This window comes from Gymnodraco acuticeps, unplaced genomic scaffold (assembly GCF_902827175.1).
Source record: "Gymnodraco acuticeps unplaced genomic scaffold, fGymAcu1.1, whole genome shotgun sequence".
NCBI classification, from domain to species: Eukaryota; Metazoa; Chordata; class Actinopteri; order Perciformes; family Bathydraconidae; genus Gymnodraco; species Gymnodraco acuticeps.
Window position 1 is genome coordinate 153,871 of NW_022990385.1, and position 13,449 is coordinate 167,319.

The window sequence follows — 13,449 nt, forward strand, 5'->3', positions numbered from 1 at the left end:
AACATTTAAGGTTGGTGAGCCATAAATTCAGTCTGTTTATAAGGTTATTTTATCACTATGTAAACTATGAAAATCCCAAAAATGGGGCGAAGCCTGCGAGCTAGTTCAGGCAGTCAACTCGAGCACTTATGCTGCATTCATACATAACGCCCCCTTGCCACTCTACAACCAACCAAACAGAGTCTCCTTAATATGCCGCTCTATTGAACCTGCAGATCTCTCTCCATGCATTGCTGCTGCTGCTATTGCTGCAGCTACCTCTACGTCGCTGCTGCTCGCTGCCCCACCACCACCCCAGCTTCCACCCCAGCTTCCACCTGTAAGCTCGGGGGTTAGTTATTTGATCATCACTCATCGTGCTATGTATATCTATGGAGTGATGAGGCCCGAGCCTAGTCGCCAAACTTAACTATATGCTGCTTCTAATAAACATATTAAAGAAACACGTGAGTTGTCTGACTGAACTGTGATTGGAAATGTATAATGTTCTTATTCAATTTTACAGAGCAGAGCATGGATGACATATTTTCTTTGTAGGAAAAATCGCAATGGTTCCTTCAACAAAAAGTCATGGGATTTTTTAATTGAAATTTATAATATTTAGTGTTTATTAGCTATAAAGGAACTACAGCACGGTCACATGACTTCAGGTCAACACCGCTAAGCTAAAGGTGGCTAATATTGGGCTATAAAGGAACTACAGCACGGTCACATGACTTCACATCACCACCGCTAAGCTAAAGGGGGCTAATGTTGGGCTATAAAGGAACTACAGCACGGTCACATGACTTCACATCACCACCGCTAAGCTAAAGGTGGCTAATGTTGGGCTATAAAGGAACTATAGCACGGTCACATGACTTCACGTCACCACCGCTAAGCTAAAGGAGGCTAATGTTGGGCTATAAAGGAACTACAGCACGGTCACATGACTTCACGTCACCACCGCTAAGCTAAAGGAGGCTAATGTTGGACGTGATGGAGTTTAGTCGTCTCATTTCAACCCAGTCTCACGGCATTTCGTGTTATAGTCACGACATTTAATCTATTGATTCGTGTTCACCAACACGATTTCCCCCTTTTTTTCGTGTCACACAGAACGATTTTGAAAGCAATGTATTTCTATTGGTAGTATGTTTCGTGCCCGCAGCACGTCTTTTTCTCCGGTCGGGTCTTGGAAGACCGGAAGCTGTGTGGTTCATAAAAACATGTTCTTACTCAATATCAAGCCACGATTATTGTTTTCATTTTAAATCGTATAATGTTTTTTTGTCGTCTGTGAGGAAAATAAACGGCTCAGAGCCTCAGGATACTGAAATCTGTATTTTTTAAAATCTTTTTTTCCTTCTAATTTGTTATTCTTTTCTAAATAACACACTGTTATTTACTCACCAATAACACACAATTATCCTTGTTTTTATTTATTTGTTTAATTCCATAATCTCTGGCTTTTTTGGCGTCCGTCACTGTGTTGGTGAACACGAATCAATAGATTAAATGTCGTGACTATAACACAAAATGCCGTGAGACTGGGTTGCTCATTTAGACACCGCTTTAAATCAACCAGTGTGGTATTTACTGACGTATTTTATTTCGTAAAAAACGTTCAAATCTCTTCAGCTTGTGTTAACCACAGACCTGATTTCAGGGTAACAACCAAAAACACATATGAAAAACATACCTCGAGGGAATCAGAAGGGGTGAATGCTAACTCATTTCTGTTTTTTAGGACTCATTCCTGCGACAGTGTATTATGCAGTATAACTCAGTCAGTCACTTTAAACTGGAATAATGTCTAAGAGAAATGCAGCTTTTCTAACGGCTCAGACTAAGTCCTGCAGTCGGCCTCCCAGCCAGTTAACAGGGGCTGCTCATTTTTGATTATGTAACAGTGACTATGACTATATAACTTCTTGATAAAGAATCAATGTATGTAAGAGAAATATGAGCACAAAGGCTGTCTGCTCTCTCTCTCTTATGTAACACTGGCAGCAGGAACAGGAAAAATCCAGCTATCTGCTTTCACACAGCGAAGGAAACCCTGACCCTTCACACAAACAAACACATACAAATGCACGGACGCTCCCACAAATACATGCAGGCACACACACGCAAACACAGCCATGCACACACATAGGCACAGAGCCGGTTTCTTGGCAACACCTCGTGAACTGGATGAAACCGGTTTAGAGTGGAAGAGTTACACAAGGCTGGATCTTCTTCTGCCCGGAGGTGCGCCGCACATAATAAAGTGATGTAGGACGAGCTCTGACTGGGAGAAACTGGAATCTGTTATGAGATGTTATGTCATGAGACAGATGTTATGTCATGAGACAGCATTTTAACTGAATAGGATTTCCCTGGTTTATTATCAAAGTACCACTAAAATGTATTTAAATGCATCATTCAAGTTGTTATGGCTGTGGGTTATCATGCTAATACGAAACAATTGAAGAGCAACAAACCAGACCCCCACACTCAAAACAACACTATTGAGAAATAACACCAATGTGCAATAATGTAAAACAACTCAAACTAAAACAAAACAACAGAGACTTTGACACCGCTGTTGAGCAACATGCAATATGTTCCTCGTTAAGATTATTACTACTGGCTGCTAGTTCTTAGTTAGGCCATATATTACTGTAACAACAATCTGTATGTAACTCATATAATTGTACTGCTTTTATCTACCACACTTCTTTCTACATTTATTTTTATTTTATAAATACTGCTGTTTATAAATACTTACTTATCTACCATCATCATCATTTTTATTGTTTACATTATGTGCATGCCTTTTATCAAACCTCTATTTTTTTTGTGTCCATCTATACTTTGCTGTAACAATGTTGATTTCTCCACTGTGGGACGATAAAGGAACTATGATTCTGTATTTGTAAGGTTCCAAAAATCGGGACTATTGTCCACATCCCATTTCCCTTAGACATCATTTTCACAGTCTCTCCAAGAAGGCTTTCACAGTCCACTTGTGCATGCTAAGTGACAGAGAAGGTTTTGTTGAGAGACCCTGATAGAAACCCCCGGGAGCAGGGGACAGATGCTCTTCAGGACCATTCTCTACTTTCACATCCTGCCTTTAACATGGTCACAACATGATGTCACAGATTTTCACATACACTTTCAGTCGTTGCTAAACCTCAGAGAGAACCACGTTCAGAACTGAGTTAAAATGCAGCTGACATCTCCAACCTTTCACCATGGCAACAGCTCAATCTCCAAAGGAAAAAGGGACAAAAGGGTTGTGTGTGCCATGGTTTATAAAGACAGAAAAGTTCCTCAATAGTTTTTTTCCAATAGATTTATGAATGAACTATTCAATATATTTTCTACCTGCATATTGATGACATGACATTTTTTTCAGCATGATCTTCTAAAGTCAGTTAGTCCTCATCATGTGATGACTCCACAGCATGTAGACACATCTGTGTAGCTCATTAGCTTACTCATCCAAGACGTCCTTTTAGTTCTCCAGATGAGGACGCTGATGTTTGTATATCTTCTGCATAATGTGGCATTCTTCAACACTGATGAAATGTCAGAGCACCACCATTTTGGTGGTTATACAAATGGAATGAAGTGAATTGTGAATATGAATGAATATGATTGATGTGGTCTAAAAGTTTCTGAAAAGTGTATCGATGAGCAGAATCAGAACCGTTTGGACCCACTCAGCATCTGTTCTATACTCACCGTCTGAATTTTAGCCTGAGCTGTGGTGCAGTGGCTCCTTCATCTCTCCTTTAGTCTTTCCAGTAGAAAATGGAATGCAAGCATTCTCAACTTCTTCTACTGGGCTAAGGCACTTTATGTGAAATATAAATATGAAGTTTCATTAACTGGATTTGTATGCATTTAAAGAACTACAACATAGCCGCAAATCTGAGATCCGTGTTCATAACGTCACTTTGAACACTTTGAACTCATTAATGTAGAAAATAGCAATACCTATATTTAAAACAGCCATCACATTTACCTACGTAGCTCACTAATGGTAAATCCACCCCTCCCTTATTCTATGTAAAGTACACTTCCATAAAGGAAATACATCTCATTAGTCAGAGCTAATTATTGATGTTAAACGCACTTTAGCAAGAATATGTCAAATGGCTGTGATGAACTTATTAACTTACTAAGGACTGTAGTAGATGCTTGTTCACAAACACAGGCATGGAGAGCACACCAGCTTTTTCCTCTGATAAGAAGCTGTATTCATGTTTATGGTCATTTCCTTTAGCAGTGCTAGAGTGTCAGTGCGGGTCTCACTTGTTTCAGGGCTGAAACATGTGGCAGACTCAACATCTTGAACAAACATGCAGTATTTTGTTCTGAAAAACAACCCTGCAGCTCCCTTCCTGTCACCATCACCTTCTACTGTATATTGTGTTTTTATCTCTCTTCTATAGCAAAGTATTGACAGAATGTGTGTGTTACCTGGATGCTGTGTTGCTTTCTGCTTGAAACTGGTCTGGGATGGTTAAACCAGCTGTGCTGTCCTCTAGTGACCAGACAGGCATCGACAAAAAGACTGTTGTGTAACTGCAGCTGCAGTGCTGCTATCCAACACTGATTCACAGCTGTCTGATCTACATATCAAATGCTTGTGACAGAGACAGAAAGAGAGAGTCAAAACAAAGAAGTACACTGACTTTAGCACATCAGCATCCCATTATATACAAGCCTGTGTCACACATCAAAAGTAGAGCACACAGATGGGGGTACAGTATGTGGCACTATGGGAAGCCAAAAAGGACACCATTAGAATGGCCCAAATTATATTATTTCATGAAGTATTCAGCCAGACCTACAGTCCTCTTGATGGTAATCTGCATACAATTACCAAGCCCCCACTCAGCTGTCAATCACAGCTGTCAATCATGATGGCTCAGACCCTTTTCATAGCTCTTTCCCTCACCCAACGCAAAATACAAAAACCTTTCTGAAAACTGAAACTAATTAGAACAGAGCTCAACCACGGCTTATCCTGAGTACTGGAAACAGATATGGGGCATGATGCGTTTATGTTTTCCAAAATGTGCATGAACATGTCCTGAGAGGTGACAGGTTTTACACCACAGCACTTCTGTATTCACCAAAAATGTATATATGATATATACAGCCAGGGCCGGCCCTAGACTTTTGGGGGCCCTAAGCGAGCTTTGGCTTGGGGGCCCCCCTCAATCTAGCGCGTTCTCACTTCACACAACACAGAACCAACTTTTGTCTTATGATGTTAGCATAAGCACAAATATTGTATAAATAAGCATGTAAACACCGTGGACCTAACCTCCTCTAGGGGGGTCCGGGGGCACGATTTTTTTTAAAATATTGAAGTTAAAAGCATCTGATGCACTTTGAGAGCAAAATTAAGAGATTTATGGATACATCTCTCAACACCCATATGAAACAGAACTGTAAGCAGATTTTTTCTTTATGGATATTTTACACTTAAACTGTATTCTTGTTTTGTCATATAGTATTTCATAACTGTTTTTCATTCATTCTCTCTGGCTGTCCATCTCATAATGTTCACATAGAAACTAGCTGTCAATAGGAATATCATTCCGGAGAATTATAATTTCTTGCAAAAATCTGTCACAAAAAGAGGTTGCACATTTAAATTCAGGTGTTGTTATGGCAACGTCAGTGGCCAAACAGCCACATTTACTGCTGCAAATACGTTCAAACATGCTGTTGACACGTAAAGCAGTGGCAACTATGCCACCATTTCAGCTGACTTTTTCTCAGAAATACTGTCACATAACATCCATATATTTCAGTGCTAGGTTGATGCTTAGCTAAGCTAACTATGAAACACTTTAACTGACAGGACTCCGGATCAACTGTGTACTGTAAGGCAGTGGTGAACCGTCAGGGCCTTCAAGGTATTCAGAGAATAACCTGGAACACTCAGATAAAACAACAAAAAATCGATTTAATTATATAAATAAAATGTATATAAAATGAATAAATGAGAATCGTATCTGTGTTGTTGCGGCTGCGGCGGCGGGGTGTGTGTGTGTGTGTCTACAGAAGGTCCAGTTGTGATAGACACGGTTCGCCACTACTGTAAGGTAGCTTCTAGCTTCATGTCAAACAGTAAGTCAACATTTCCCAGAGAGCTTTCTTTTAAATCACCAGGTAACGCTAAAAAACATGACATTTAGGTGGTATGACAAATGCAGCTTTCACACCAGCGCTTTTCCCTTTCTAGCTCCGAGCGGGAGCTTTTCTGGTTCAGCTCCGGTTTCCCTTTTCTGCTCCCGCTCTGTTCACACCGCCCAGAGCTGCCGCTGCTGCGTCATGACGTCACCGTTTACGTGCCTGCTTCATAAAATCCAAACCGCGCGGAAATCCCTCACATCGACAACAACAACAATGGCCGATTGTATTGAAGCGCTGTTAGCTTTGGTTATCCTCTTACGAAACGAAATGGAAGGCATCGGACGACTTTACAAGGGACGACTTTACTTGGAACTTTACAAACATCACATGCGAAATGCAAGACTTCTTTGTGGTCTTCAGCATCTACTTCATTGACGAATCTGCCCCTGCCCCCGCCTCGACGTAAGAGAGACGTAAGCGACGCCGCCTCTTAGCTCCGAAGCTCTTGCCTCTAGACCGACAATTTTTTGGAGCTGGAAGTGAACCGGATTCCGGAGCTAAGAGGCGGCGCCTCTGCGGTGTGAACAGGAAAAACCGGTACTTTTCAGGCTCCAGCTCCGAGCCGGAGCTGAAAACGCGTTGGTGTGAAAGGGGCAAAAGTGTTTATTTAATATATCTGGCTAGCTATAGCTACTTGCTAACGGTTTAGCTTACCCGGCGATTCAAAGTAACGTCACCGTAGCTGTAATTTATGCTTTGCTTACATGTTCGCATAGCTTGGAATTTACTGACATTTACATACCTTGTTTACCTGGCTCAAGTGGTGGCTCTGGGGTTGTTGTGTGAGCCACCACTGAATTGTCGTATTTTTTAAGAACAAATGTTCTCATGTCCATCTTGAAAAACTCTGAGTCCGACTGACAGTTTTTTATGTGTGAAATTCCTAATTTGAAAAACTATTGATTATAAATAATATGCTACAGTACACGTACTTCTGGGTCTCCGTGTTTCATTCAAACTCTGCTCTGTGTGTGTGTGTGGCACGAGCCATTTTGGGTGCGTGCGCGAGCGAGCGAGAGAGAGAGCGCACTGGTGCCGGAGATCGTTGTGGTTAGCATCTGGTGCTATCTAGCTACGCTAACAGATATAAGGAGCTTTTTCAACAACAGGGTGGAGGGAGAACTCTCTCCTGTCAGACTGAAGTAAAGGACTCTCTCAGTGTTTAGATAGTTAACTTTAGTCTAAGTTATCTCAATGGGTCTCAAACGGGTTGGTCACGATTAATGTAAATAAGTATTTCCGAGACACACGTTTATATGATCATTATAGCCTAGGTATACAAAAATAAGAGAATACATGTAAAACAGGTATGAAATACTATATGACAGTAAAACAAGAATACAGTTTAAAAGGGGAGTGATTTGTAAAATATCCATAAATAAAAATAAAATCTGTTTACAGTTCTGTTTCATATGGGTGTTGAGAGAGGTATCCATAGATCTCTTCATTTTGCTCTCAAAGTGCACCAGATTGATGTATTTAATTTCAATATTTAAAAAAAAATCTTCCCGGGGGAGCATGCATATGCCGTGAGCTAATTATCGAGCCTTCATTGTAACAGTCGCGGGTACACTGTGTATGTGCCAGAGTTCCCGTTAGCTGGTAATTACCGGACTATGACCGGTAAAATATGCTGAAGACCGGCAAATCTAAATCTCTCCGGTCAAAATGTCCGGTTAAAATAATTTCCCCTTAGCACAATACAGTTGCGCCACTTATGTGACAGACAAGAATAGTATGTGACAGACAAAAGAGTATGTGACAGACAGGGGCGGCGGGTACTGTAGGCTAGGGAAGGCTAAGCCTTCCCAAATATTTTTGTCACTGCATCCTGGTAAAATAAAAAATATAATGTATAATGTTTGTGTCTTTGACATTAGCGCTGCTATGCAGCCACCAGTAAACTGTACTACGAAGCCAGTTCAACCAGAGGTTGCGCTAGACTTTTTCGCTGCCCGTCATTTTGACGGACAGGATCGTAAAACTTCTGTCAAAATCCAGAATTACCCGTCGGCCTTTACACAACTCTGACGGGGGGGGGGACTTAAACACTTTATCCAGGATAAAAGCAACATATGCAAGGTGAATACAGAACAGCTGGTTAAAAAATAAATAAACTACCGAGTGTTTGAAAGCGTAGGCCTACATTAACAGGTTAATAATGGATGGATAATGGACTTTTATTAATCCCTCGTAGGGAAATTGTTTCTCTGCATTTGACCCATCCTAGTGTTAGGAGCAGTGTGCTGCCATTTTGAACGGCGCCCGGGGAGCAGTGTGGGGAACGGTGCCTTGCTCAGGGACACCTCGGTAGCACTTGGTCTTTCCGGGACTTGAACTGGTGAACTTCCAGTTGCCAAGCCAAGTCCCTATCGACTTGGCCACCACCGCCCCAGGTTTATGATATCACTGCCTCATCTAAGACACGAGTGATCTGACTTAATAATTACATAATTAACATAATTACATTTGAGTTGAGTGTTTGTTTCGTCAACTTAATGTGTTGCTTAAAATAATACTTCTGCATACAGTATATGTGACACTGTAAGTGTTGCACGGCCAGATGCGGCTCGAGCAGCTGACTCAGATAAGGAAATATATGATATATTATGATATTATATGATCGATGATCTGATTGATGATGTGATATGAATGATAAGTGCGACACGTCGGCGTCTTCTCTGCATACGGCAGTTTAAACTGTATTTCCTTTATCCTGTAATATGACTTGATAGCTTTAAACTCCGCACACTGAGCTCTGATTGGTCAGCAGGCAGTGCTTTCACTGAGAGTTGATCTCTTATCTATTGACGCCGGAAGCGGGCAGCGTCAAGTAAAAAAAGTTATTTAGCCTTCCCAAACCTGAGCCTCACGCGCCGCCTATGGTGACAGACAAGAATAGTCCATTCTAATGTCTAACACTTAATGTGGAGAAAGAGATGTCCTGTATGGGTTGATTGTGCGTTGATCTGTTGGTAATGCCTCGGGGTTCCGGTGGGCATGTAAACAAATGCATAATGCTGCGCTATACTTTGCGGCCTCACCCAGTTACATAGCGACACTTATTGTTTAGGTGTCTTTTGATAAGCAGGTAGTCCTAGTGATGGCAAAATGAAGCTTTTAATGAAGCGTCGAACCACTTGGACAATTGTGTCGGAATTAGGTTCATTTCTCGAAGCTTCAGTTACAGCGACCTCTCCTGGCGAAGTGCAAGGCTGCAGTGGGTTTAACGTATCTTTGCCTTGAAAAATATTCGATGCACACACACACTAAGACTGAATATCATGTTCTATTTGCAATTAAAGATTGATAATTGTGTGTATTGGGTTATTGAGAAGAGACTAGAGAGTGCTGGACATTTTTTTGGGAGGAGAGGGCCGTTTATCAGTTATTAAAGTATTAAAGTTGAAAAGCAATGATTAAAAGTACATCCATTCCAGGGTTTGAACCAGCTGCGCGGAGGACATCGCCGCATTCGGGCCTCCGGCTCGACCCACTGGGCTATCTATTCCTTAAACTATTGAACTGTTTTTATATTACTGATAATTGTCTTTTTGTTCACAACTTCTCCACATTTCAAAGTGTTTCCCGAGCCAGAACGACCTATCTTTCTTCCTGGCTTGCTCTATAATGATACTACAATTCAAATGCAATACCAACAACAACTCAACAGCAACAACGCAAACTACGACAACAATCCACACATTAGAGCGGTCATAAAGTGTTGAAGCGCTCAAATTTGAAACTGTTTCAACCTGTCACCTGTCAGAACCGAGACGAGGCAGTGCATTGAATCGCGTGAATGGACCGCAAACCAGTAGTGATTCATTCAGGAAATAAAGCAGTTGCTGCTTCGGACGTCACATGTCACGTGATTTGAAGCAGTTGCTGCTTCGGACGTCATGTGTCACGTGATTTGAAGCAAGCTTCGAAGCACTGCTTCTATGGAATAGGAAGTCCAGGGTTGAAGCTCCGTTCGAAGCTTCAGTGTCAAACTGCCATCTCTAGGTAGTCCTATCATTAGCTAGAACTAGCTAGATCTGATCGATATGGACATAAACGTGAGTGAAGTCTAATCTGACGGGAGAGAGAGATCAGCTGCTGAGTCGACACGCAGCTCTGCATGATCAGCGGTGAGCGGAACAAAACACACACTTCAGGTTAGAATATCACACGTAGCTATTTTAATGACCTCTCAAACTACCTAAACTAGTTATAGATATGTTTAGTTTTACTGTCGGGTCACTCATTACTGATCCGCGAGCTGCATGATACTGACGGGCTGTCAGGAGAGGGAGAGAGTGCCCCGTTATTCCCGTGTTATTGTAAATTACTGTAGACTTTTGAATAATGTAGTTAATCTACTATAATTAGTTTGTTTAATATCGAATCATATCAATTTGTTTTAAAGCTCAATAAATAACAAAGAAGACCTTTGACCAGCACTTTTCTCATTTTGTCCGGAAGATTTCAACTTTAACGGACATGTTGACCGGCAAAAAAATATTCTAACGGGAACTCTGGTGTGTGCGTGTGGGGAGTGTTGCAGTAGAACATTCCACTGTAGCGCCCGGTACCTTGATCGGAAACCCTACATCAGGGGTAGGCAAGTAAGTTTGGCCGTGGGCCAATTGAAGGGCCAGAACATAATCAAAGCCTAATTCAAGGAATTTATTTTGGTAAGAGGGCGCAGCGCCCCTGTTCCCCGGTTCAGAAAAAACTCTATCGCTGATGACCCTCCCCATCAACACTCTGATGCGCAGTCAGATCCACTGATTGGTTCACTGATGATATAGGCGCCCAATCCAGAGCCTCTGGCTAGACCCGCCCAAAGGGAGGCTCGTCCTCTCTAGCCCCATTTCAGTCCCAAATACAGGGCTATTATCTGTATTTTAACAGACTTATCTTTTAAATTGAGGTGTATTTATTGTTCTCTTCAAAGTTTATTTTTCTCTGAAATTTTAGGGAGGATGGTCCTCCCTTTCCTCAATGGACGAGCCTCCACTGAGTAAAGTAGAGTTATTAACTAGGTAGCAGTGTTATTTAACATACTTTTATTCTGAGTATTGTCAAGTTCTCTGGGTTTTTGGCATTTATTTGAGTGTTTGAACATTTGAGAGGCTTGAGGGGCAACAGAGGACGCATGGACAACTGGAATCCTTTTTCCTTTACTTTATTTAAACTTTTGAAGGACACATTAGAATTATTTCAGGTTGAAAACCTTTAAAAAAAATACCAAAGGACAAAATAAATCAATTACAGCATTTTGCTTTGCAATTTAATATATTATAACCTAAATTAATCAGTAACCAAGTATTTTACTCAAACTCAATGTATTTAATAGTTAAATAAGTACTTTAATTGACCTGGTTCCCCCCAATTTGCCATATGTGACCCGCTCTATCGAAATCAGTCGAAAGTCGCAACGGCTCATTTCAAAATAAACGTGGATTTGCGTAAAAAACTAGTTTTCGGGGATCGGGTGTTTTGTTTGATTTTAAATAAACAAAGTCTTGGCTTTCAGAATAAGACATTTTTATTTCCAAAATCACACGATAAATACATGTTTGAAGCTTGTAAAGGGAAGATGACAGCTCTCCCTCGCCACTCTGCTCTTCCACAGTGCCGCTTCCCCTCCCTCCGCTGACATTATGAATGTAAGCGGATATTTCGGGACAGAATTTATTTTACCGGACAAATTTGAAACTTACCGGTCATGTTTCAATAATAATAATAAGAATTGTGTAGCAGAGTTTCCGTTAGCAGGTAATCACCGGACTATGACCGGATATGTTGATGTTTAAAACTCAGTTAATGGGGCTCATTTTTATATTGCTTCAGTTTATAATCGTTACAGATCGAAAAGTTCAGATTCATTTTTCAATAAATGATTCCACAAACAACAAACAACATAATTATTACATTCAAACAAACTACTTGTAGTAGATAACGGACATTATTCAAGAGTTTACATTAACTTTGAATAATAACAGGGAGAAACGAATGCTCTCTTTTCCTCTCTCCCTCCCTCTCTCTCCTGACAGCCCGTCAGTTTCTCATGCAGCTCGCTAAACAGTGGGCGGGGCTTCAGGTGATTATGCAGAGCTGCGTGTCTCCATCAGACTCAGCAGCTGATCTGATCTCTCTCTCGGGTCCGGTTATACTTCACTCGCGTTTATGTCCATATCGATCAGATCCAGCTCTCCTGATCGGCCTTTATAGAGAGCACCGATCAAACTATTAAGAGTGAATATCAGCCGATAATGACCGGCGACCAATCAATCAGCGGCTTTTATGTTGTAAAAGTAAAAATAAAAATAAAAATCTCAAAATAATATTTTATTAGTGATTCTCAAAATTACGGGCAACATATTATTGCTGGCGGGCCCGTGGGCCGCCTGTTGCCGACCCATGCCTTACATGTTTGAGCACCCTCTATGAAACGTCAAGCTACCCCACAGCACCCCCAAAATACATCTCTGGCGCCGCCACTGGTGAGACTGGTTCATTCCTCAGAAGCTCACATGCTGTATGTGGAGAGCTTTGCTGCTCCTTTGTATCTCCACACAGTTGGCGTGGCTGAGGGGAAAGACACTGATCTGAGATGAGAGGAATCTCCTCAATAGCTTAAAGTGGCGATAGACTGCATTTTGCTTTAACTGATCATCATGAATAATAATTCATGTGAAAATCAGCAGACAGATATGACACGTTGCACAGTTTGTATGGAAACAGAGCTCTCTGTTAATACTCTCATATTGATTTGTTTCAGTATTTCATTATAAATATGAATTTAACAAATGAATAAGTATTTATGTTCCTGCGTGCTTCACCATGCTGTAGCATTCGGTTCACTTTGTTGTGAAAATGCTTCCGGTTGAAATGGTAAAAACCAACGGTGCTCCTTGTATGAGCAAAGAGCTTCATAAGAGATGATCAGCATGATCCAGATATCTCACAGAGCTCTGCTGTTCTGATTCAGTAAGACTAGTGATGGTGAGTCAGACGTCTTTGTTGTCCTAACATTTTCTCATGTTTCTTTTATTGTGTTTTTAGGAAACTAAGATATGGTAAAAACTAACATTTGTGAGTGAGGTCCACACAATGTGTTCATATTCATATATGAATATGCACACAATATGTCATGTGTGCTAACAATGACATATTGTTTATGTTTGGTCATCTATGTTTAGCTTCCTGTCCTTGTTATAGCAGCAATATGTCTATTGACAGCTTCCTCTACATGTTCACACACACTGAGAC

At 41.0% G+C, this 13,449-nt stretch overlaps 1 protein-coding gene across 1 annotated transcript in view; it reads right to left on the reverse strand.

Moving 5' to 3' along the window:
* Nucleotides 1-13,449, reverse strand: part of abat (4-aminobutyrate aminotransferase) — a 37,247-nt gene that overhangs the window by 22,979 nt on the left and 819 nt on the right. The window lies entirely within an intron of this gene.